General features: G+C 46.6%; 1 pseudogene; it reads right to left on the bottom strand.

Moving 5' to 3' along the window:
• Positions 1 to 18,342: 18,342 nt before the first annotated feature.
• On the bottom strand, positions 18,343 to 24,000 carry LOC116575954 (annotated as a pseudogene).
• Between the last annotated feature and the right edge of the window lie 2,327 nt (positions 24,001 to 26,327).

The following is a 26,327-nucleotide window of genomic DNA, read 5'->3' as shown; positions in this document are numbered from 1 at the left end:
CGAGCTCCCGCGGAGATGGTGCAGGAAGGGGAGGAAGACAGACCCATGGAGGCAAGCAGGGAAAATGAAGAGAGGGAGAGGGTCCGAGCTGGCAGATCCGGGGGAGGGATCGGGGTGCCAGCCCTGCAGGGAGGGAGCAGAGTTTCTGACAGGATGGCTGGGAAATGGGCCTCGAGATCTTCAGACCTCCCAACCTTGACCAAGACACCTGGGGACCACCTGGCCGAAACAGCAAGGTTGCAAACTTCCAGGGCCCAAGAGGCCTTGAACAGTGGGCATCTCAGCAGTGCCCAGCGGGCCTCCCTGACGTTTGAGTGTCAGTATAGCAACCCCAAACCTGACGTGACCTGGGGTCATCAGAACAGGAACCCCAATAATAACGACGTTGGAACGCTCAGCAACTCGATGAGACAGAAGCCCGGAGACTTAGGTGACTTGATTTAAAGCAAATAGAGACGTGACATTTCCCGCTCACCTGAGTTTATTGAGTGAGATTTATACTCACCGCATAAATGGACGGCTTCATGAGCTCCAGGGCGCGTGTGATAGAGGAAGCAATGAGCGGTCGTGCAAACCAGCGGCGGCAATACCCAGGGAGAACTAAGCCTCACAACAACAAAGCCCCATCACGGGGGCTTATTCCCTGGTTTTACTCTCTCTGGACACCATTATTTTAAAACTAAAACTCTGGGTCCTTTCAGTCAATCTCTGTCAGTACAAAAATGGATGAAAGATCTTGATCAAAAACTTTCAGAAAAATGGCGAATGGATCCATCGAGGTTGCCTGGGCCCTCGTTCCGTAATCATGACCATGTGTTTATTGTGCCTACACGGTCATGACTACTTGGCTCTCAGGTTAGACCTGAGTGTGTGATGATTTGCCTCTCTCGTTACAGCCCACAGAAGAAAGGGCAAGCCCTTAATCCCGGTAAGATAAACAACCCCGTGTCTGTTCTCCTCGTGTCTAGAGGCTTTCTCCCAGGTCCCCTGATATTCCTCAAGCTCTCATAAGGTTTGGGGATTTGAAGACATGATGATCCAGCCTCAGTGTGCGTTTATGCACCTGCTCAGAGCAAGGTCTCTGAGTATCGTCTCTCTCTGTGGGCGTTCCTGCAACATCTGACTTTTCTCAAGCCTCCCCAACCCAGGAAAGGGAACAGAATCACATCAGCCGAAAGTTTTCATGGCCTGTCCCGTAACCCCAGAGTTATACTGAGTCATTTCCGGGGTCCCCAGAGGTGCTCATATGAGTTTAGTCCCCTCCTGGAGTTTCACTGTCATCTGCTTTTCTGAAACTCACAAAACCTCTCTTCCGGTCGCTGACACCACTGCCGGCTGTGAGAATCCCAAACTTCATCCCGGGAACGTTACCCGTCGGGCTCCTGAAGCCCCCCTCCCCGACCAGCTGGCAAGGCAGTCTTCAGGGCAGCAGAGTTTTGCTATCTGTCCCCCACAAAGTAGGGGAAATTGATGCCTCCCAGTGAAATGAAGTATCAAATCCGTGCTCCTTGCCTGCCCTACATGGCTGAGTCCTTCAAAAATAGAGTTTGTTTGCTTCCTCCTGTTATCCCAAATCTCCAAAAAGCTCAAGAATGGGTCTCTGGGGCCCCACCAGGGAAAGAATCTGATCAGCTAATCTCCCACCTGAGTTCCCCCCGGATATTCCAAGCAAACACTGTGTCTTCACTTTAGGACAAAGAGTCCTTGTGGAGCTCCTTCTGTTTCCTCAGACTTGTCCTGATCCCATTTTACGGCTTCTACCATACAGGAGAGCTATAACTTGCTCTAATTTTATAGAGGACCACTTGTTTTTATGTCCACAATGTCAACCATCTAACCCCACCTATTTCTAAACTACAGGCGCAAAAGCAAGATGTCTTCTCTAGCGACCAGTCCCCTAAGATTTACGTAAAGCTTTAGCGAAGATTTGCAGGGTATGTGTGGTTTTCTATGTTCTAACCTTCCTATAGAAGACTCTAAAGCTGCCGGTGGTAGGTTGAGCCTTTCCTTGTATTGTCTTCTATGCACAGTTGGATGGAGTGAAGTGATCCAAACATGTATCTGCACGCCTCAAGACTTTCACAGCAAATGATCACAAACACTGACCCATTTCTTTGAGAAAGCCTTGTTCTGCTCATTATAATTTCTTTCTCCAACTTTCTCCACCAGGAGAAAAATGTATTTGCCCTCAGTTTCCTTCCACCATCTTCTCCTCCCTTGTTTCAAAGGAAAAATAAATCACTCTATTGGTTTTTTTTTTTTCTCCTGCTGTTGGTGATTCACTGATCTGTGACTACACACATCTCACAGGATACAGTTGTCTCTGTATGTTTCCCTCACCTGTGAGCCGTACAGGTTGAAGCATTCATTCATTCATTCATTCACTCATTCAATAAATATCTTGTTGCATGATGTGCCAGACCCTGTAATCAGCCCTCTAGCTCAACAGACATTAAATAACTAGCTTTTGCCTGAGCAAAGGGAAATAAAAGTGGTTAATTAATAAATAAATAATTGCCCAACACTTCCAAAAACCCATCTTCTATTCTTTGGTTGCTTCTTCCTGGTGCGTCTGCGGTGACACGTAGGCGGCTCTGCTAGTCTACCAAGGCTTTCATCTCTTCGAAGCGCTTGGAGTAAAAATCTATGAAAAAATCTACTATGTGACAAATGGCTGGATTTGGTAGCTCCAACTCTAGTTCCCCGAAATTCACATCCTGGAGAGGCTCTGTCATCAGTGCAAAATGGTCTCAAGGTCCCTCTCTTCCTATTTTGACTGAACCCCAAAATGGCCATAAATCCTTCCCTCGGTTCTCCATAGCACAACTAAGCCCATACTGTTATGTTTAGGAAAACATCACTAAATTCTCAAAAATAATTAAAAAAATAACTCCCACAGTGACTCTTTGATCTGGTTCCCGGATATGCCTCTTCTCAGAGCCCACGGCGTATCCAACTCAGATGGCCAAGGAAGACCCTGAGGTATCTCTGTCCTCTGAGTCCAGGCCAAAGGAAGCAGGGACCTAACATGGGAAGGAGAGTTCACTCCTTTCAGCTAAGCTCCACCTACGAGTTAAGCGCAGCCACAGAAATATCTAGATCTTTACTGGGAGAATCCAGATCCTACTTTTCTGTGAAACTTGCCAAGGGCCCAACCTCAGGACAAGAGGAAATCCTACAGTAAGGGTGACGGGAGGGTATTTTCCTCACACTGTCGGCCCTCGTGGGTACTTAATCCCAGCTTTTCTTGCTCTCCATTTTCCCCTCCGCCATAAACCTCATTCCTATTGTATGCTTTGTCCCCAAACTGTCAGTTTGCCTCAAACTTTGACTTCAGAACACCCAATGCAGAGCACTTGCCTGTACACACACACACACACACACACACACACACACACACACCCCTTAAAAATCGGTAAAAGTGAACATGGATCCTTCCGGAGACCCCGGATTGCACTGGGAGGCAAACTTGCCACAAACACCAAGTGTCTTACCAGCTTTTTGTTCCAACCAAAAACGAGGATTTCTTTTGCATTCTGATTTCTACTATATTGATTTTTTTCACATTCAACGTAGGTAAAAATGACTCAAAATCACATGAAATAGCCCAGCCACATCCCACCTGTCTCACTGCCCTACAAGGTTAAAAGACTGAGGTACTCAACATGTCTCTTTGAAGATCTGAGCTGAACTGAACTCAACGGGACAACTCATAAACTAGATTCGGGGACCACGTGATGGCTCTGGTCGGCCTTGACGCCGTATTTCAAGAGTCCAGGCGCACTCCTGTCGATACAGATAGCATCCACTCCTGACGGTGGTGGGTGTTTGTGTGATGAGGGGAGACGCAGCTGGTCTGTGAACGTTACACCCACCTATCAGAGTGGTCACCCAGGGAGACACGGAGGACCACACTCTGGGGCCAACGTGTACCACTTGTACTTGGTGGAAATTTTGATCACTGTCTTTTCTAACTGAGAAATTCTGTAGCTTTTGTCATTTGTCATTTGTCAGATAAAATATCTGTGGATCCACCGACCAACTTATTTTCCTGTTTGGGGAAAATACTTGCCGAAGAAATTTGTTTTCAACAAAGAAAGCTGGTAAGGGTGCTGTCCTTCATTCCACCACCAGGGTTAGAATTTTCATCCCATCCAAATGAACTAAGAACTTCAAATGACTCCCTCTCCAGAATCAACGGTCACTAATTCTCAGACATGATCGCCATTTCAGGGTGTTTGTTATATGCCATAAAAATCATAATCGTTTTACCTTCTGTGATTTATTGAGAGCATTTGCGCTCTTAAAAATTGCTAGATAAGTCAAACCTGTGGCCCCTTTCTCAATGATTCAGATTCAAATTTAATCAATTTGCCTTATCTAGATATTTATCCTTTCTAAAAACATCTCTTTTCTTCTCTATAGCTAAGTAGCAAAGCAGTCTTTATTTTGTAAACTCTGATCAACACCTTCCATGAATTCAGTATGAATATTGGGGTGGGGAGAGGGAGAAAATGTTCAAAACCACTTCCCTATTCATAACACATTTCCCCTTAGAAAATAACTTAGGAAACCTGAAAATTTAACTAGATATTAGCATTTAATTACTCAGGAGTAGGATTTCTCCCTTCCAAAAATTTCCCAAGTATGACGGTGCAAAAAAGATAGCCAACCTTAAGTAAGTTCCTTTTAGTTAAATGATCTTGAAATCAAAACCATAAAAATTATTTCAGATTTTTATAGGAAATAATTAAATTGGGGGAGAAGACTCCATGTGAATATTCTTCCTAAGATGTCATGTGGCGTCTCCACAAGTTAGGAGAACAGTTAAGTGTGGATTCGGTGATGGAGAAGTAACTGTTTATGTTGATTGACATTGAAATGTAAGGAAAATCTATATTTGAACAGGCTTCCAAAAATACCCTAAGCCTTTTATCACTTGAATCCTGCTATTTGCTGCCAATTCATTCATTATGACAAGGGGTAGTTTTGTTGTCTTCTCTGTTCAGTTCATGAGAGACAAAGTCACGTCAGCCACGCCTTCCCTGACAAGGGCTTGTCTGAATTTCCCTGATGATCCTACCTGTTTGCAGTGATTTCAAGCTCACATTGCAACCTGTCTTTCCTAAATGATGGATCCGTGTTCTCACCTCAAAACACAATTCTAAAGTGTTCATAATTTAAGGAGGGAAACAGTGACCGTAAAATGGGAAAACTAAGAAAGGCGGTTTTGTGTTACTGAGAGTAGGCAATCTAAACATAGCTCTAGCTGCATATTTGACTGAATGAAACTGGCAGAAATTTGAAGCTAATTGTGGAAATTGCGCATGTGAAAGGGAAAAGTACAGAGAAAAAGAGCTCTCCTAGCACGGTGGTGGTCCTCATTCCTGCAATAGGTAAGTTATCAAATCAACAGGGTGTACACCTTAAACTTGCTCATAATGTTCTGTGTCAATTCTATCTCAATAAATCTGGGGGAGGGGGGAGTCCAAAACTTTGGTAAGTCTAGAATCTGAGAGTCTACCTGCTACATCCCACTCCCTCACACACACACACACACACACACACACACACACACACACAACCCAGGAAGGTTGAGAACCTGGGACCAGTGGCTCCTGGCCCAACCTGAACTGGTCTGGACCATTTCCTGGATTACTTCAACTCTCCAGAACAAAGATGGGAGGTGTGCACCTGGTGACACACTTCCAGCCCTAGGGAAGAACCGGGTGTGAGAGGACAGAGCACGTAGAGAGAAACAGAGAGAAACACAGGTGAGAAAAGCCTTGCAACATTCCAGCCGGGGTCCAGTGACCCTCAGAGCCCAGTCACACCTCCTTCTTTTGGCAATTGGTTCCATGACAGGTAGATTTCTGATCTGGCTTATGATAGTTTAAGTTACATTCCCTCCCTTGCAAGAAAAGAGCTCTGCATAGTACCCTTTGTATCTATTTCATTAGGCAAACGCTTGAGGAACACAGATTGTAGTATAAGGCATTGGGATTTGCATTTAGAAAAAGATAACCTTACCTACAAGTTCATCTCATCAGATGCAGGATTCTCCACTCTCAAAGCACCAATGGATCTGGCAAGGAATCCCGCAGAAGCGACACCTGAGCAGGTTTTTAAGATGCGCAGTGTTCCAGATGTGTAAGGCAGGGACAAGAACTCACACTCGGTGCAAAGTCAGAGGAAGGGCAAATGGGTCCATGGGGTGGGGGGTGGGGGGTGCTTAGCATATAAGGAGGGAAAGGAAAGAACAGAGAAGTAAACAGGTACAAATTCACAACAGACCTTGAAGGACATGCTAAGAGACTTGGAAGCAGGGATCTCCAAAAGGAGGGACCACAACCCAGGGAGAAGCAAAGTGATCCATTCAGGCCAGACCAGCTACATAACCCGTAGGGCCCTGAGCAAAACGAAAATGCAAGGCCCCTTGTTGCAAATATTTAAGAATTCAAAGATTGTTACAGAAAAGCAAAACTAAGCATAGTTTCCTTCTGTGAGCGACTCTACAGGCCACACACCCACGAAGTCCCAAGCACAGAGAGTTTGGTGACGTCCTGGAGCATGACAAGAACAATGGCAGAAGGTTCAAGAGAGCAGGCGGAGAGACCTCGGCTGAGAGAGGTTCTGCCTCTCCTACACGCGGATGTCATGCATTTTCTTCAACTCCACAAACCAGGAGCATAAGATCTTCGACTGTAACCAATCAGTTAGAATCTCTCTTTCTTGAAAAGGAGGGGACCAGAAATAAGAGGAAGGAAACTTCGATATTTCCACATTGTCCTCCTTGAATTATTTCTACAGACCCCCTGGGCTGAACAGGATCCAGGGGAAGGTAAAGCCAGCTGCTGTCCCCGAGAAAGACAGAGCAGTAGCCGGGGGCGTCCTGCCCACCCCCTCATTTCAACCATTCAGAGGAGCAGTCTAGAAGCAGCGAGATGTCCACTCTGCTCACGAGAACCTCTTCCTGGTCGTGAAATAGGTCAGAATAGAACACTAACTCAAAGGCTGCATGATCCAGGAATTCATCCTCTAAACTGTGTCTTTTAACAACGTTTCATATTTATTCCACTTTTTAAAAAGCCAGATAAAACGAAAACGCATACTACTAAGTGAAAGAAGAGTCAGCGTGCACGGCTATGTTCTGTAGGACTCCAGCTCTCTGGCATGCAGGAAAAGGCAAAACTAGGGAAATGGGGGAAAAAGATCTGTGGCTGCCAGGACTGAAGGTCAGGGGCGGGAGGGATTAACAGGCAGACAGAGAGGACTTTTCAGGCAGTGAGATGACGCCGTATGATTCTGAAATGATGGATACATGTCATTATACATTTATCCAAAGCCACAGAATGTGCAAGAGTGAAATCTTATATAAACCATACACTCTGGGTGATATTGATGTGTCCATGTAGGTTCAGCACTCATAACAAATGAGCCACTCTGGTGAGGGGCACTGATGGGAGACGTATTGCACGTGCAGGAGTGGGAGATATTTGGAAACTTTGTACTTTCTGCTCAATTTTGCTGTGAACCTCTAACTGGCCTAAAAAAATAAAGTTTATCAATTTTTAAAATCAAGATGTATTTGTTATAGAAAATGCCTATGATTTTCTCAAAGATTTATTTATGTATGAGAGAGAGAGAGCTTGTGGGGGAAGGGTAGAGGGAGAGAATCCCAAGTAGGCTCCCCACTGAGCACAGAGCCAGACACAGACTCAATCCCACAACCCTGAGGTCACCACCTGAGCCAAAATCAAGTGTCAGATGACCAACACACTGAGCCAACCAGGCCCCCCAGAATATGCCCGTGATTTTTTTAAACTGCCTGTAAACCCGTCCCCTCCAAGAAAGCCATTTCCTCATCTTCGTTTGAATCTCTTTTGTACTCTTCCAAGTGCATGCACACATACCTGTGTAGGTGTGTGTTTTCCTTGTTCAAAATAAAAATATGGGAGGCACGCCTGGGTGTCTTTGTCAGTCAAACATCTAACTCTCCCTCGTGGCTCAGGTCATGATCTCAGGGTCCCGGCATCGAGCTCTGCATCAGGATCCCTGCTCAGCAGGGAGTCTGCTTGCCTCCCTGTCCCTCTGCCCCGCTCTCTCTCTCTCTCTCCTATCCCTTAAATAAATAAATGCTTTTAGAAAAAAAGGGTTAAGTGGGTATTGATGTCTATTCTTTTTAGTGAAGATGCATTATGAGCACACACCCCTATCAATACATTTGAAGATACAGCAAGGTAAACTTTGTGCACAGTCCCCGTGGTGGGTTCTGGGGATTTTCTCACTCAGTCTGCACCCTCATTCTCTGCTGGAATGATGAGAAGCTCCCGGTGACGTGTCCCTGACGACACAGCAGCTTGGATTCCCAAGAGGAATCAGGTTCTGCCAATGCAGTGAACTTACCCGAAGTTTGGAAGGCAGAACGGAGGCAGAGGCCTCTCTCCTCCCTTCTTCAGGTAGATTTTGCTAGCTAACAAAGTCATGGAGGTAAGAGATTTCTTAGCAGCGTGTTCCGTGTGCCCCTTCTGCAGTACTCCGGGCTGGGGGAGGGAGCAAATCTCCTTTCTTAACAATTTGCAGAAATACAATACAGTATTCTTAACTAGAGTTACCGTGCTGCACAGGACATGTTAGTTATCTCACCTTAGTTCTCTGGTCACTGAAAGTTTCTACCCTTGGACCACTGTCGCCCGTTTCCCCAGCTTCTTGCCTTTGACAGCCACCTTTAGATTCCACATACAAGTGAGATTGTACAATGTCTCTCTTTCTCTGATTTGTCACTCAGCCCCAGGCCCTCAAGCTCCACCCACCTTGTTGCAAATGGCTACATTTCCTTCATTCTTGTTGCTGAATAATATCCCATTATGGGCGTAACCCACATCTTCTTCGTCCATTCATCCATCAGTGGGTACTTGGGTTTTCTCCAAGTCTTGACGCATGTAAATAGTCACCGCCATGCTGCCATCAATAAGGAGGTGCAGATATCTCTCCAAGATAGTGATTTCACAGCCTTTGGATATACGCCCTGAAGCGGGCTTGCTGGATCATGTCATGGCTCTATTTTTAACTTTTCAAGGACCCCCCCCCTACCATTTTCCATGGTAGCTGCGCCAATGTACACTCTCGCCAACAGAGAGTGAGGGCTGCCTTTGCTCCACACCCTGGTGGACACTGGTTATCTCTTATCTTTTTCAAGAAAGCCACACTAACATGTGTGAGGGGGGATTGTCTTCTTGAGCTTGGAGTTCCAGCAGGAGCCTCGGTGGAGACCTCTCCCTAGCCCCGTGCATCGCTTCTCAGTGGTCGTAGGAGTCATTCCCATTCTCGGTGGTTACCCAAGAGCTACTCTTTTGGTCCTTCCACTGACCCTAGGAACACTTAGTTCCTGGTATTAAATCCTTCTCCACTTAAAATATTTAGAATAGTTTCTCTTTCCTATGTGGAACACTGACTGACACAATCCTATCACTTCAAAATTGTATAATAAAGTCGTAGAATTCCCACTTCTACCTATTTTTTGCAATGTGGAATCTGTCCCAACTTATCTTGCCTTTATACAGATCAACGTTTTATCTGTCCATCCATCTGTCCATCCATCCATCCATCTAACCATTTATCTATCTATTTATCATGTATCTACCATCCATCATCTAACCATCCATCCATGTATCCATATGTCTATCTATCATCTACTATCTGTATGCCCACAGACATAAACACAGTTTTGTGTCACGAAATGGAATTATGTTGCAGATCAGGTCTGCAACCATCTTGCTTCCCCACACATTTTTCATGAGCGGTACCTCAGTCCCATTGTCTCCTAGGAGCTGCACGATATCCTGTAGTATGACCATAGCATAATCTATTCAACCACTGTCCACAATCCCTGTTGAACACCTGTGCTTTTCCAAACATTTGTTGTGAGCGCTCCATAATAAGTAGACCTTTTTATATACCTCCTCATGAACTTTATCTTACTGACGCAGGATAGTTTTCTATGAGTAGAATTACTGGGTCCAAGAATATGAGCATCTCAAAAATGTAATACGCACTGTCAAAGTAAATTCCAAAAAGCTCCTATAAAATTTTACACTCCCAGCATAACTGCACAAAACTGCTTATTTCCCCATAACTTAGTGATAACTGGATATCAACAACACTTTTTTACCAATCCAGTAACATTTAAAAAGTAGTATACTATTGTTGTCTTTATTTTTGCTGTTATCTTATTTTTATTTTTTTAATTTAAATTCAATTAGCCAACATATAGTACATCATTAGTTTCAGATGTAGTGTTCAATAATTTGTTGTCTTTAAATTGCATTTCATGGATTACAAGTAAGATTGAGTGCCATTTCAGATCTTTCCTGGCCATCTGCAATATATGTCCTATTACTCTCCTGCCACATGTAACCACTGGACATTTATTTTCTTATGTATTAGTAAGCCGTTTTAGTGTATTAAAGATACTACACCCTCTGATACACACACACACACACACAAAGAGGGGAGAGAGAATATTCTCCCAGTTTGTCATTTGGTATTGTTGTTTATATTGACTTTGACCTCGTAGGCTTTTATACTAGCCATGGGTTTCCTACATGATTCAGAAAAGTTTCCATCACCTTGAGATTTTACACATATTTTCCTAAATTTTTAATATGTTTTGGTGTTTTGTTGTTTTATATATAAAGATTTAACCCTTCAAATTTTTAGTTTTATGTATTATACGAAGTAGCATTTAGCTTTATTTTATTCAAATGGATAGACAGCAGTTCCAACACTAATTATTGTCTGAAATACCTTCCCTCCATTAAAATGTGTTGCAATTCTCTGTATATACCTTGATCTGTCTCTGAGTTCTTATTTGTGTTCCATTGGTCTATTGTCAGATCCTATCCAAATTGATTTTATTCTAGTGGCTTTAGAGATAGTAAGCTCTGCTCTCTATTAAAAAAAAAGAAGTTCCCCTTGTTAATTTTTTTCTTTTTCATAACTTTCTTGCCATTTAACACACATTTATTCTTCAAGGTCAATTTCAGATTTATTTTCTTTGATTAAAATAAGCCGGAAGTTTTATTTAAATTAAATTAAATTTATATATTACTTTAGGAATGATTGACATCCTTGGAATGATGGAGATTTTTATCACAAAAAGTCTCCCTATCTAGGAATATGACAGATCTCTTCAATTTATTCATGTCTGGTCCTTCAATAACACTCTTCTTGCCTTCATATAGATCTTGCGATCTCTCTATTGAGTTTCCTCCTCCAGACATTGACAGTTCTATAGAATATGACAAACTAGCATGGACTTGGGGCTCCCTCCCCTGACCCAAACTCCGGAGAAGCCACCAGAAAGAGAGGAAGGCCGCTGGATTCCAGGACAAGTGGGAGAAGAGCTTGGGAAGACAAGGTGACTAAGCCCCACTGGGAAAGGAAAGAAGAATCCAGAGAAAGGGAGCCAGGCCCCACGACTGGGGGAGTGCTATCCACTTGGGCCTTCTAGTTCTCTTTCCCACATTGGCCAAGAGGATGATTGACCCCCAAGTTACCAGCTGCAGCCACTACCAGTGGTTTCACACCAGGTGCCTCCACCAGAGGCAAAGAGCTGATGGCAGGAAGTACACACGGTCAGGCCAATGACCCAGCTTCCCCTTCCACACCCTCCTCCCCTGGTCTTACCTGGGGAAGAAGCAGCCATAAGAGAGGGCATCTAGAGAACAGTAATACTTAGGCTACATGGGCAGGGGGAGCTAAAGGACAGGGTCACCTGGTGGGTGGAATGAACAGAAAATGAGACCGTCTTACAAATACTGAAAGCTCTTTACTCTGGGTTCTACCCCATTCCCACTCTCAAGCTCACCAACGGAAGAGTAAGCCAGGGCAAGGGGTCTTATCCTTCCGCCAAATTACCTATTACCTGCCAGAGTAGTGGACAGTGCCAAAGGGATGGGAGCTTGTGCAGAAAAAATATTAGAACAGGCCCAAGACTATTACCCTTACAAAGGCCCCTTTGCAAGGCTGAACTCTCTCTTTTGCCATAAAAAGATATAAGGATACTTTAAATAAATAAATAAATAAATAAATAACCATGGAGCAAACATCATACTTCACCACAAATTATCGAAAACTTTCCCTTTGAGCTTAGGAACGAGAAATGGATGGACAGTGATGATTCTCATTCAGCGGAAAGCGCGATACAGTAGAAAGGAACCATAAATAATCTACAATCCATACTGGTGCGGGAATTCTCCAACTTGGGAAATTTTATCAAGAGATACACTTGTGACTTGTGCCTTTTTTTATGTGTATGTAATTGTAGGGGAGGCAACATAATTTCCTCTCTACCCTCCTAGGTTCTTGGCTGAGACCCAACCCCCACCCCACCCCCGTACAGATTAACAGGAAAAAAAAACAAAAAAAGCAGAAACTTAATAACATGTGTTCTTTCTATGTGGGAGACACCCAGGAAAACTGAGAAACTCTCCAAAATGGCCTCAATACCTAGCCCAGCTAAAGACTAAGGCAGGCCTTGGGGCTAGGGAGTCCCCAGGAAAAGCGCAGGAACAAGAATGACATTATCCGGGGCACCTGGGTGGCTCAGTGGGTTAAGCCTCTGCCTTCGGTTCGGGTCATGGTCCCGGCATCCTGGGATCAAGCCCTGCATCGGGCTCCCTGCTCAGTGGGGAGCCTGCTTCCCCCTCTCTCTGCCTGCTTGTGATCTCTGTCTGTCAAATAAATGAATAAAATTTAAAAAAAAAAAAGAAGAAGAATGTTATCCTTCACATTTATATCATCCTGACCTTCTCCACCGATAAGAGAGTCTAGAGATTGACTCATACCCATCCTCCAGGTACACAGAGGGAGACACCCTTAGGAATGGAGATTCCCCTCATAAATGCAAACGTCTCTTACCACAGGATCACTTCTATTCCGTTTTCAGAGTGTCTCCTATGTTCGCAGTTTCTTAAAAACAACCAGCTCAAAATAGTCAATAAGCCAAACAGGCATGCTTTGAGGCAGTATATTCTGTTCCCCTTCATACTTTGATCTAAAAACAAAAGAGACTAGCCAAATTTCAGCACATTAATGAGTAAGCACAAGTCTTACACACACACACACACACACATATTTGGGAGAAATCAAGAAGTTCAATATGTCAAGAAGTTCCTCGTTCGGCAATGTCTGTGGGGGAAATTCACCAGTCTGTGTCCTGCCTCTTACTGCGGTGATTAGCATTTGAAATACTTCTGCCTCTGAAAAATTGAGAGATTTGTAACGGTCTGCACTTGGCAAATCTGCAATAGGCCGGTTTCTCCTGAAGCTACTTTATCCCCCTACTGTCTACCCGACTTACTCGGTGTTTTGTTTGTTTTTTTTTTAATTTTTATTTATTTATTTGACAGAGAGATCACAAGTAGGCAGAGGCAAGCAGAGAGAGAGGAGGAAGCAGACTCCCCCCCCGAGCAGAGAGCCTGATGCGGGGCTCCATCCCAGGACCCTGAGATCACGACCTGAGCCGAAGGCAGAGGCCTAACCCACTGAGCCACCCAGGCACCCCTGCCAGACTTATTCTTATAATTTTTTTTCTCTTGCTTTTGTGGAAGTATTGTTAACATAGAGTGTTACTAGTTTTAGGTGTATAATACAACGATTCAACAGTTCCATGCATTACTCAGTGCACATCAGGATAACTGTACTTTTCAACCCTTTATCTGCCCTACTCATGTTGCTGGCTGAACCAGGGAAACCCCACACCCTGGAGCCTTGACCCAGCCAGACCCCAAGAAGTCACAGAAGGTTCTCAGTCTTGTCAGGAGAATGAATTCAAGGACAGACACACAGCACAATGGTCAAGTTACACAAGCAGGCAAGTTTATTAAAGGCGAAAGTATATTCTTGAGATAAGAAAGCAGCTGAGAGAGAGAGAGACCGCATGCCCTGGAGGTTTGGTTTTCTATCTTTTATTGACAGTTCTTAACTAGGGGACAGAGTATTTATTACTTGGGGTGGGAAGCAGGGTTTCAAGATTTTTCTTCCTTATGTGGTCAGGGGTTTCCAGTCATGGCATCTGCCACCTTGAGCCCTTGTGAAGGGCTGCCAGGACAGGCCTCTGATCTTCGTAATGACTGGCCAGGACGTCCCTGTTGCAGACCTCCAGGTCTCCTGTTCAAACCTAAGTGCCTACTCCAACTTTTATTCTTAATATTTTTTTTAATTTCCATTTCCCTACCTGCTTTATTCCCAGAAGCATCACGCAGAATCCAGTGCGGACTCGGGCCACTCCCTCCCTTCCGTAAGGAGCAAGTTGAGGTCACACACAGCAGACCATCCTGTGAGCCAAATTACGGCCTCACGACAACCCACTGTTCATGCATCTCTCCGTCCTCCGCTGCAAAAGAACCATTTCTTCCCCGCTGCTGCCTTCTCTAGAATTAATTAACTCATCAAATATTTATTGAGAACGTACTATAAGCCACGCTAAAAACTGGGAATACAACAGGCAATAATGTCACTGCTTTCACGGAATTTTCAATCCAATGGAAGAGGGGACAATAAGGAAACCCACACCCCCAGTCTTTTTTCAGGTAGTGATACCTGCTCAGAAACTAAGAATAGATCAAGAAAACAAATTATACGGAACCTGCCACGTGAGGATCTAGAGAAAGAGCACACGCCAGCTCCTCATGGAAACACATCACATGTGTGTAAATTTGCTGGAATCTAAGTCCCAGGTGACCGAGACCACGTATGTATGGTTCTGTTGCTCTTGTTTCTGTGGCTTTCCTGCTTATCCCATGCATCGGAAGCGAGTGCCTACCATGCCGCAGACATTTGGGCACCTGCTTGTGGCGGAAATGAACAGGCAAACTGGCAGGAGGGTAACAGGACAGAGGGGAACAAGTCAGAATACACAGGGCCCTGAGAGCCAGAGAGTGTGTTCCAGGGAATTCTAGGGGGTTGGGGACCCTGTGCAGGCCGTTCAGAAGGAGGGGATGGCTCTCCTTTACGTCTGGGAAGATCCTTCTCTCTGGTTAATGGCAATAGGGAAGCCTCTGTGGAGATGCTTCCTGTTTGAGCCTTACCTCTCAGCAAAGGGTCGGCAGCTCTGTAGTTAGTGCTTTTTCTCTAGGGTCCAGTGGGGACCCCTGTGTCCTCCAGCCCAGCACCACCCCGGCCACCACCTGTCCTCAGATTAAAGTTTTTAGACCCACAGTGACAAGTTATTCAGTGACAAAGACACCCGCTTTCCCACCTCTTTGCCCCAGAAGCTTGTGGTTGTGCTGCTCCCTGTGACAACCCCCTCCTCGGTGGCCCCTCTGCCCTTCAAGGCCAGCTGCCCCCTGCACCTGGCCTCCTGTCCTGTGACCCCATGCAGATGGGTCACAGCACCCCCTCACCTTTCCCATCTCCTGGTGGTTCACTCTAGCATAGAGCCTGTCCTTTTAGGTTGATTTCCTCCTCCCTGAGTTTCCGATGTCCCCCTAAAAATCAAAGTGAGAGTTTTCTGCCAAATTTGGAAGCCTCTTTTCCTCTCTGTGTCTCTTCACTCTGCCTCTGAGTGAACCTGCTTCCTGAAACCACAGTGTCCCAGGGAGAGATCTTCCAAATGTGCCCCCTTATCCCATAAATCTGTAATCGTATCCCTGATGTTTTTCTCCATGGCAAGCAGACAGATCATCCTCGGGACTGGAGACCCCCTTCTTCTGTATCTATTAACTGCTGCATCCCTTCAACCTACTGGGCCTCTGATCCAGAGTCTGTGTCTTTGAAATCCACTATCGTGACTATTAGCAAATCATAGATAAAATTAGCAATTAGCAAATCATAGATAACATGCCTTGAGCAGTCACTATGGGCCAGCAAAGGGGGGCCTACATTGTCCCCATTTTATTTTCTGTGAAGATTGATTTTATTTATTTATTTGTTTGTTTATTTACTTATTTATTTTAGGGGGAAGAGCCGAGGGAGAGGGAGAGAGAGAATCTCAAGCAGACTCCCTGCTGAATGCAGAGCATGACATCGGGCTCGATCTCCTGACCCTGAGATCATAACCTGAGCTGAAATCCAGAGCTGGATGCTTAACCAACTGAGCTGGCCAGGAGCATTAGTCCCATTTTAAAGATGAAGAAATTGGGAGGAATTGGGAGGATACACAGCATTTTAAATAACTCATCCGAGGTTACGTGCCACTGAAGAATGGAGCCGAGGTCCGAGATCGGCAGGTCTGCTGTCTTAAACCCTGGCAAAAGGGGCGGGGCCTCCCAGGAACTGCAACGGGCGGTATGGATGCACAGATTAGACCCTCAAGAGTCCATCTTTGACCTGCACACAAGGAAAGCATATTGAGAGGAACAGGACCTAGTTCTTTTGGTGCTTGGCACTCACACTGCAAAGTCCAAAGATTCCAGGCACCGGGACTCCATTCGTTTTGAGGTGAACCTGCCCCAACCCCTGAGGAACATCTCAATTTCCAGAGCTGGAACTCTTAGGCAAGACTGCGCTGGCTCCAGATGTGAGCCCCATCCCCTGTGCCAGGCAACCTGCCATTCTGCTACTGCTTCAACAGGCCTGGAGTCCTGCCAGCCCAGCTTCCTTCTGCCATACGTGAAGAAAGTACAGGCCTCCTGATGAAGGAGCTCCCTTCTCTCCTTGCAGCATTTAGAGCTCTGAGGGGACAGCCTCATCTCCTCTCCTGCACATTCTAAAGGAACTGAGGAATAGAAATGGGACTCAAATAAGGATCACAGCACCAGCCTTGTGGTGGGCCGAGAATGCCGCTGGGATCCAAGGTAAGAAAACCTCCCTTCCTAAAACCTCCCTCCCCCAGATCCTAGCAAGGAGAACCTACATTTACCTCCCACCTGGTGGAGAAAGATGGGTCCCAGAGCCCCAGCGAGAGCTGACAATGCATAGGACACTTGACCCTGAACTGTGAACCAGCGGATGTCAGATTTGGGAGAGACACCAGGACAAGTCCCTCCTTTTCCCAAAAGGAGGATCCTGTCAGAGTCAGATGGAAGCTTCCCCTGCTTGGGACCCTCTCACAAAGAAGACCTGGTCTTGCTTGATCAAGCTGCTGTTATGTCCTCTCCAGCATTTCTTACTACACCAATGGAGAAACAAAGACACAGATGACTGAATAAGCACACCTATGAGAGTCGGGGGATGATTGGTGGAAACTAGGGGGAGGTGGTGGTCCCTTGGATGGGGAGCTGCAGGCTGTCAGGGCGGGCGCTGCAGGACTGGGAGCTCGGCAGTCGGCTGACATTGTAAGGGTCTAACTGTGGCCGGGTCAGCAGGCAGGGGCTCGAGAACTCGCCCCCACTCTAGCATTGAGCAGCAGGATGACAGGAAAGTACTAAGACATGAAATAACAGTACTTAAGGCATGTGAAAGATTTATTTCAAAAAGATTAATGATGGGAACATTGAGAAAATCTGACACAGCATGAAGCTCTCAAGCAAACTGAGGGAAACAGAGACTGGATGAAACGTGAGTGTTGAAGGAATGTGCAAGTCCAAGAAGGAATTCCAGACAGACTCAGAATGTGCTGTGGGATTTCCAGAGGCACTGGAAATAGGAAGGAGCCCAGTATGCCAAACAGGAAAATGAACGCATGGTGTGGAAGAAAGGCTTAAAAAAGTGAGAGCTCACATGATAAGGATAAGGCACACAGGTAAGGAGAAGTAATGGAAACATCACACAATGAAAACTGGTGGTCCTGAGGAAAAAAGAAAACCCACGAAGCAGGAACAACAGTAAAACATTTCTTTTTAGATTTTTAAATCTTCAAATTGACAGGATTAAAGAATTAAAGATCATTCAAACACATAATGGCCACATCCTAGTGGGCGAGTGGGGTCAGAATGCTGGAAAAACTCTCCTCCTGGGTTATGCAGCTAATTCATTAAAGCACAGTCAAAGGGGGTGGGTTTGCCTTTAAAGGGAAAAGTAGATGTTAGTGGGGCTGCTGGTAAGCACAGGCGGTCTTCCAGGAGGGAAAGAAAAGTTGGCTCACTTGCTCCTAGACATACCGAAAATGCATAGCTCCCCACCTTGACCAAGCACTGCAATCCCTGTGATCCTAGGTTTCCACTCCCAAAATCAGATTTAACTGGCCTTGGGTGTGTCCTGGTAATTCTACAAAAAGCCCCTCTTCTCTGCACTGTCCCTTGTGCTGAGGAAAACAGGTAGAGAAGACAAAGGGAAATATGGTCCCTCTGCCAGAGCCGTGTGTGTAGGACAGCAACACCTGAGAGCAAGAGACAGGGCAATGTAAGTGTGACCACCCCTCCCCCCAGAGGAGGCAACTTCAGCACAGACAAAAGGGCCTCAGGACCACAGCTGGTCCTTGAGGAACACTTCACCTCGTGTTTCATACTTGAGTTCCTGCCAGTTCAGGAAGTTAGGGATGGAGACCCCACCGGTGGAGACAGCTCTGATCTCCTCCGGGGGCAGCACAAAGTCCCACATGTTCCCATCTACAACCTCTCCCACCAAGACCTGGGTCTTATCAAAGCCCCCACCGAATGAATCCTGCTCCTGCCCTAGGCTGATGCTTGCTTCTGACCCCACGGTGTATCCCTTCCTCAGACTCATCCTACCATGGGCTTCCATCCACCTAGAGCTCTGTAATCCCTGTTTGGGACTCCCAGGTAACACAGAAGTGCCTGGGTGTGTAAAAAGTCTCAGGAACCCTGAAGTAGGCGTCAGATCCTCCCCCCACGGACACGCTGTACAAGCCAGGCTTTTCCCTGAAGAGGAGGATCTCATTGTGCTGTGCCCTGGTGGCATACGAGGAGAGGCTGTAGGGGTGGGCCAAGGCAGTGTAGACTTGCAGGCACAGGGTGAAAGCCTTCAGTGGCTTCTGTACCGGAACGGATAAGGTCACCTAAGAATTATCTGATTCTGTGGGGAACACAAAGGCCTTTCTGCATGTGTCTGCAGGAGAGAAAACAGAGAAAGTATCAGCAGCTGAGTTATGTTAAAAAACAAAATTCACATGAGTACATTGAAGGATCTACTTGGCTTTAGTCACTGACTCATGAATTGGGCAGCACTCCATCTAGCAGATAAGAAGGAGCTCTGAGGAGCAGCGTAGTATGTAGAAAGTTCCAGAAGAAAATGTTTCTTGCAAAGAGCAGATTATCTCAGGCAATCACCTTCCTATGGGGAAAGGGAGGGCCGCTCTCAGGCCCACAAGCTCACCAGCACAGAGCAGGTAAACCCAGACTGACTGGTTAAAGAGTACACTCCGGGGTGGGGGGACAGGGGCGCTGGCCCCCGCAGCCAGGTTAGGTGTTAAGTCACCCAAGTCATTCCATGGGGGCCAGTGGTCTCTTTTTTAATAGCTTATCAGGTCACAAAGACGTCTTCTCTCACCAAGCCAGACTGCCCGCTTCCCCAGACCACCACCCCTCACCCACGTGGGCCCTTCTCCCATGGCTTTGCACCATGCAGTCCAGAGACAAGAGCTCAGCGACCCTCTGAAGCAAAGCACCTACTGCCTTGGAAGAAAGCGCCAGGGAGGTTAACGATGACCGGGAGACACAGCAACAACTTATCCGTGTTTCCTCCCTGGGGTCACTGTGTGTGGAATCTGGGCTACGGTTCTGGAAAGAGGACAAGCGGCTGGGATCCCACCTTGGGTCTGATCCCCCTTGACCTTTTATAGGCCATGGTCCGCGTGCTGTGGCTGACGGGTAAATGATTTTCCAAAGTCACCCCGTGGAGCCATGAATCAGAGCTCAAAGAGAAAAAAAAAAAAAAAAAGATAAATCACAAAATGAGAGACCGATGCAGGTTATTTATTAGAGACTCCACAGTGCCGTGCCTGCTGGTGCTCCAACAGCCTCGTGCGGCCGTGCTTGGCAAATCACAACAGTCACATCCCGAAATCCAGTCTCGGTAAATGTCCTGAAATACCAGCCGTGGCTTGGGGCAGGCGGTGGTGGTGGGGTGTCTGCAGAGGAGGTTTTCCTCACAGGGACAACCACGACGTGACTTAGGAGAGTGAAATCAGAAAATCAGGGCCTGTTGCAGAACACCGTCCCGTCTCTGCATCCACCGCACAGAACGCGCAGCCACTCACGAGGCAGGTTGCGAACTTTACGGTACAACTGGTAAAAATGCTTATGCGCCTATAAGAGAAAAAATAACGTAAATTTGTCTGTACACTATTTTTTTTAAAGAAGTACATTGCTTGGGGAAAAAAAAAATGTTTAAGGAATACCCCCAAACAATAAGTGTTCTTATCATAGTAACAAAATTATGGGGGGCTTTTCCCCTCATTAACATTTCTGAAGGTGGTCTCCTGATGTCTCAAGTGAAGTGTGCGTGTGTGTACATTTGATTAAGAAGCAAGGAAAGGGACGGCGGAGATCAATAGTCCTCGAGGCTCCAAAAGCTACTGTTTTCATTTCATCAACAGGACACGCAGCCGGACTCTGCTTTATTCCCAGAATACCTAGAACGGAGAACAAGCTCAGTCGGACGTCCTGATTCTGTGTTTCACGGCACACGCGCATCTACATAAAACATGACACTTTCACGTGAAAAGGATCTCGAGCTAACTCATGATGGTCTCATCATGACTTTTCCCATGGACCCAATGAAAAATTGGTAATAAAGGTTATTTCTCAATCAACTAGAAGAACCATCATGTGGGTAGCATATTCCAAATTACAAAGTAATAGGACTATTACAAATGGTTAGTACATTTCTGGAAAAGTTTGGGATTTTTTCTTTTTTTGTTTTTTTTTTTTAATGATGCACAGTTAAGACGCACCTGGGTGGGTCAGTCAGTTGAGCATCTGCTTTCGGCTGGGGTCATGGCTCCAGGGTCCTGGGATCGAGCCCCGCATCGGCCTCCCTGCCCACTGGGGAGTCCGCTTCTCTCTCTCCCCTTACCCCTCCCCCTGCTAGTGCTTTCTCTCTCTCTCTCTTTCAAATAAATAAATAAAATATTTCCTTTAAAAAAAGACTTGCATTTAAATTTGCTTTCAAACCTTTTTTTTTTTAAAGATTTTATTTATTTATTTGACAGACAGAGATCACAAGTAGGCAGAGAGGCAGGCAGAGAGAGAGGAGGAAGCAGGCTCCCTGCCGAGCAGAGAGCCCGATGCGGGGCTCGATCCCAGGACCCTGAGATCGTGACCTGAGCTGAAGGCAGAGGCTTTAACCCACTGAGCCACCTAGGCACGCCTCTCCAAAACCTTTTGCATCTTATTTTTTAAATGTAAGATTGGCTTAAAGTGATTACTTCATAAGCTTTTCTTATTCTAGCCATTTATTCAATTATAGATAGATTTAAACAGAAAAATACATATAATAGGCAAAAGATTGGGACACAGAGGAAGAAGTGTTTACACTGTGCTCAGTCTGCCTTCTTGTTAGCACTGGGCCCCCCAGGTGAGTCTCAAGAATGCAGGTACCGGTAGGATGGGCGGATTCTATAGGAACACGGGGATTTCAAGGAGCCCGGCACGTTGGGAAGATCTCCCAAATGGATGTTCTGAACAAGGCTTGACACTGAACGAGAACGAGAGAGGGAGACGTGGAGGTAGGGAGAGGGTGGGCTAAGGCGATGACGGAGAGAAACAACAAGGAAGAGGGACTCCAAGCCCTCCACTGTGAGTGCTTCACAGTTGGCTCCTGTTCTCGTAACCTGCCTGGACAGTGCAGGGACCGCTCGCTCCCGGGGTGACCGCGGCCATGAAACTCATCAGGGGAGGGGCATGGTAAGTCCGCACTCTGGCCTCAGATGTGTTGCTTGGAAGCTCTCTGCTCGCTCTCTCCTACAGTTCACCGTGCTCCAGTGAAAGTCCCGAAGGACTTCAGCCTTTCCCCGCACCTTGGCACTTTGTTTCTCCCTGATTCCAAGCCCCAGGGGGTAAGACAGACACCTCGGACTGCAGGGTTCCGGAGTTCCAGGTGCAGGAAAAGAAGAGCATCCTAAGACAGACAGAACGTTCGTTACCACGGAGCAAGTCTACTGAATAGATAAAAATCTGTGGGATGGTAAACACAAGGTTACCCTTTCATTTAATCCTGGAGCAGCCCGACGCCAGACTCCAGGGCCTAAATGACGCAGCTGGTGTGCTCTCTCAGTTCAAACCGGAGCCCCTGGAAAAGGGGAAGGAAAGAGGAAGCAAGGGACACATCAGGCAGAAAGAGCCACACCATCAGTCCGAGACAACAGCTGTCTTCCCGAAGCTACTGCTCAGCCTGCAATGGGGGCTCCCCGGACCCCACCGGCAGAGACTGGCTCACGTAACTGTCCCCAAAGGAGCTTTGTCACCACCAGACCATCGGCTGTCGCCGACTGCCATGTGGCCTGGGCAGCTGGTCGGTTCAAAGCTACGAGGTCATTACAACACAAGCATCTCCAGTTGGGAATCACTGGCCTCGAGGATTTTCCCTGCGCTTGCACACCCTGGGTAAATGCTTCCCAGAATGTGAGATTGTGTCTACCCGCACACACAGCAGCCGAGAAGGTGGGCTTTCCAAGTCAAGGAAGAACTTTGACAAGGTGTTACAGGCACGCTCTGCCTAATGTCTGTGTTGATGCTGAGACGGAGCAGGAATTGTAGGCAAAAGCCAGTCTCCTACACATGCAACAACAAAACGAAAGCCAGGGAGATTGCCAGGGCCCCAGAAATGGTAGCCAACAGCCTGGATGCTTGGCGTTCCAGAGAGGCTTCCCCGCAAGAAAGGCAGCACACAACCCCATATCCTCATTACCCCACAGGCCCGGGTGCGGAGGATTAGCCTGTGCTGCCCGAAGCCCGGCCCCCGCAGCAGACCACCTGGGTTCAACCCTGGCTCTGGGCAAGTCCATTAACCTCTTCAGACCGCAGTTTCTTCACCTGCTGAACGAGGAACATAAAATAGTATTTGCCACATAGCATTGTCACGGAACAAATAAACACACGTAAAGGACTTCAGACGGTGCCTAAGAAGTGTGCAGTCCTCCAAAGACATTTTTAAGATGCGCTGCAGTCTGGCCTGCGTGATTAAGCAGTTGTCATCCTGGGAGCACAGTCACTTGTTGGAGGGCACGAAAGGGCATGGGGAAGTGGGGGTCTCCCTGAATGGGTCCTCAGAGAGCACACCAGAGGCAGGCTAAGGGATAACCTGAGTCAAGATGTTCTAGACCCTTCTTTAAAGATGACCACCTGCCTTTAAGCTTGTTGGGAGCCAGTCATGTCCCCCAAATAAGACATCTGAGCTGCCAGGAAGACACTGAAGTGAGGGCTCCCAAAACACACTGGGCCACTGAGCTTGCGAATCGCAGATTCCTGCTCTCGAACTCTGGACATCGGATCCAGGAGGTTGGAGTCAATGAATGCACACACAGAATGAGCAGCCCTGGGGGTGACGGTGCTGTGGCCCGTAGCCCACCGCTTAGCCAGGCCATCCGGGAACCTCGAGCTAGGAGTCTGCGTTTACTGGAGGAGGAGGCTCCCAAGCTCCCCACCGCCTCCGGTGCAGGAGAAATGACAAGATGCATGTGTGTGACAGTGGCGGAAACCCGGCCTCTGGGCCTAGAAGACGCTGATCTCAGATAAAGCTCTTCAGAAATCAAAGCAACGCTGCTGGGGCTCCACGGCTCAGAAATCTGGGTATTTGCACTGTTGTCGCTGCTCTTACTGTTGACGTTTTAAGGATTTGGAGTCATTTGCTCTTTTTGTCAACGCTTGCACGTCAGACCTGGGCATAGGGAACAGCATGGGGGCGGGGAGGGGGATCACAGTCTTAGCCTCCCACCTGCTTTGTCACCTGGAACTCCAAGTCCATCTCCGTCCTGCTCCAGCCCCCCTTCTGAGGCAGCCAGACGTCCCGTCCCTCCTGCAGGCCCCGGCTGACCTCGGAGACGGGGCCTCGTCCGCTCATCCGGCTGGAGGCCACATGGGGCTTCTCAGCATGACCCGTGCCCACTATTTCTGCCCGACACGGGGAGGTTTTCGGTACCTGGTCTGCACACGTCATGTCCCGTTCCATGCTAAGGCTCACCCTGGGCTCAGGCTTGGCCCGGACTCTTGTCAGCATGGCCGCTCTCAGTCCCCAGAGGAAAGTGTCCTGCCGGGTGGCCCCTCCTGCCTCTCCCCACGACTTCACGCTGACAGTCTCTGACATCCGTGACTGAGCCACCCCGCTTCTTTGGCCTGCAAAGGTGCTGCAGAGGCTGGGCTACCACCTCCTGCGGGACCGAAGCTCCTTCCCATGGCTAGAATTCTACAAATGTGTTCTCCTTACCCCACTCCCTTTGACAGAAAAATGTTTATTTTTGTTCGGACCCTTTATATAGTTTACATCCTTTTTCTCATGGAAGGACCTCTGTGGTAGTTTCATCATGGGATTTAGGTATCGTTTCCTAACTTCAGCCTTAATGCCTGACTCCACATCTGGGTACACCAGAGGCTGGAATAAAGGAAAACCAGGGCTGATGACGTGGCTCTATTAACATCAGCAAGAAGGGGCCTCAGTGGACACTGAATCTTACCCTCCATTTACAGTGAAAAACGATTGCTTAGAACCAACTCACCCAAACTAGAATCACCCTTTTTGGCAGATGTCACCCCACAGTTAATTGAATTACGTCTGACAACTCTATACAGTACAAATGTGTCAGTTACCTCGGGATGTATTTTCTATCAAAATTACATGGAAGTATCTACCAGTGAGCTAAAATGTTTAAATTTAACATTCCAGGAAAGCTTTATTGAGAATTTTAATGTCCACTTAAACGCAAATACCAGCTTTAAGAACTTTCCTGGCTAAAATTATTAGGGCCAGAGGCTGTCCACTGAACTACGTATAGTAAAGTAACAGTAATTGAATTCTGAGGAAAAGATTGGCTCAGCCCACGTCCCTGGAGAGTTGGGATGGGTCCTCTATAATTAAGACATATCTCCTGACTGGATTCTTTAACTAGAAAAAAGGTGTCAACCCTCTCTTCTGCTTAGCTGAACGCCAGGGTATTGGATCTGCCCTAATTGGACAACAGAGAATATTTGTGCTCACATTTTTGCCCGAGAATATATCTTTAACTTGTATGCTTCCAGAGAGTTATCAAAAGTCAATTAGGGGAATCAATTTTCATAAATAATTACCTGAAAGATTTGCTGTTCATCCTCCTAATATCCTGAACCTAATCTTGAGCAAAACCTCCCGTTGCTGTCACCTCAGACCAATTCCACCACACTACACTCTGAGGGAAAGTAATGAGCCTATGTTCAGGGACACACCGCAAAACAGCTTAATGATAATAACAGCGGAAACTACTTCGAGAGCTTATTACATGCGAGGCACTACATGAGGTGCTCTCTATGCACGGTCTTATTTGATTCTTCTTTTTTTTTTTAAGATTTTGTTTATTTATTTAACAGACAGACATCACCAGCAGGTGGAGAGGCAGGCAGAGAGGAGGAAGCAGAGTTGAGCAGAGAGCCCCAATCTCTCTGGATCCAGAGCCCTGGATCCCAGGACCCCGGGATCATGACCTGAGTCGAAGGCAGAGGCTTTAACCCACTGAGCCACCCAGGCGCCCCACAATGTTATTTGATTCTTACAACAACTGTTGGAGCTACTTACTCTTGAAGGGGAGCAGAACTGTCCACCCCAAAATATGCCACTGCAGCATAGCGATTATTTTGAATTGAAGTTATTTAAGAAACAGCCAGTGCAAGAAGGACACTCTGACCCTCCTCTGTCCCTCCGAAAGCAGGAAATAAATCTCCCACGTGAAAGGTACCCTCCTTGCACTAGGAAAACAGAAGGCAGCCTTATCACCAGAGGTACAAAGCTAAGATCAAGAGCCAAGAAGACTATATAAACAAGCCTTGTTTCTCCCTCACTAATTTGCTCTCCATTTGCCTTTGTCTCATCAATTCTTCATAAATTTTTTGTTTCTTTGCCTAATAGGCATAGAAGCTGCCTGCTTTGTTCACTTTTTTGAGTCTCACATTTTTATAGGAACCCATCATATGAAACTTAATTTGTTTTCCTCTTGTTAATCTGTCTTACATCAGTTTAATTATTAGCCCAGCCAAAGAACCTAGATGGGAAGAAGGAAAAAGTTTCCCTCCCCTACAGTTTTGGTACCCATCGTGGCGCTCTCCACTGGCTGACACTCACTCACAGGCTGTACATCGGAGAGATCCTGGGATCTCTGACAGGAGCCAGCAGAAAGTAAGAACTCTTAAACATATCAGTCTCCTGGGTCTCTGCCTGCAGGGTCTGCTGGGAGCAAGAGTGAAGAGACTCCTTTTCTTTTCTAAATTTAGATTAGCAGGAGAAAGTTTTTGTGAGACATA

The sequence above is a fragment of the Mustela erminea genome, chromosome 17 (genome assembly GCF_009829155.1).
Source record: "Mustela erminea isolate mMusErm1 chromosome 17, mMusErm1.Pri, whole genome shotgun sequence".
NCBI lineage: Eukaryota > Metazoa > Chordata > Mammalia > Carnivora > Mustelidae > Mustela > Mustela erminea.
The sequence above is the reverse complement of the archived record's forward strand: the minus strand, read 5'-3'. Positions and strand labels throughout refer to the sequence as shown.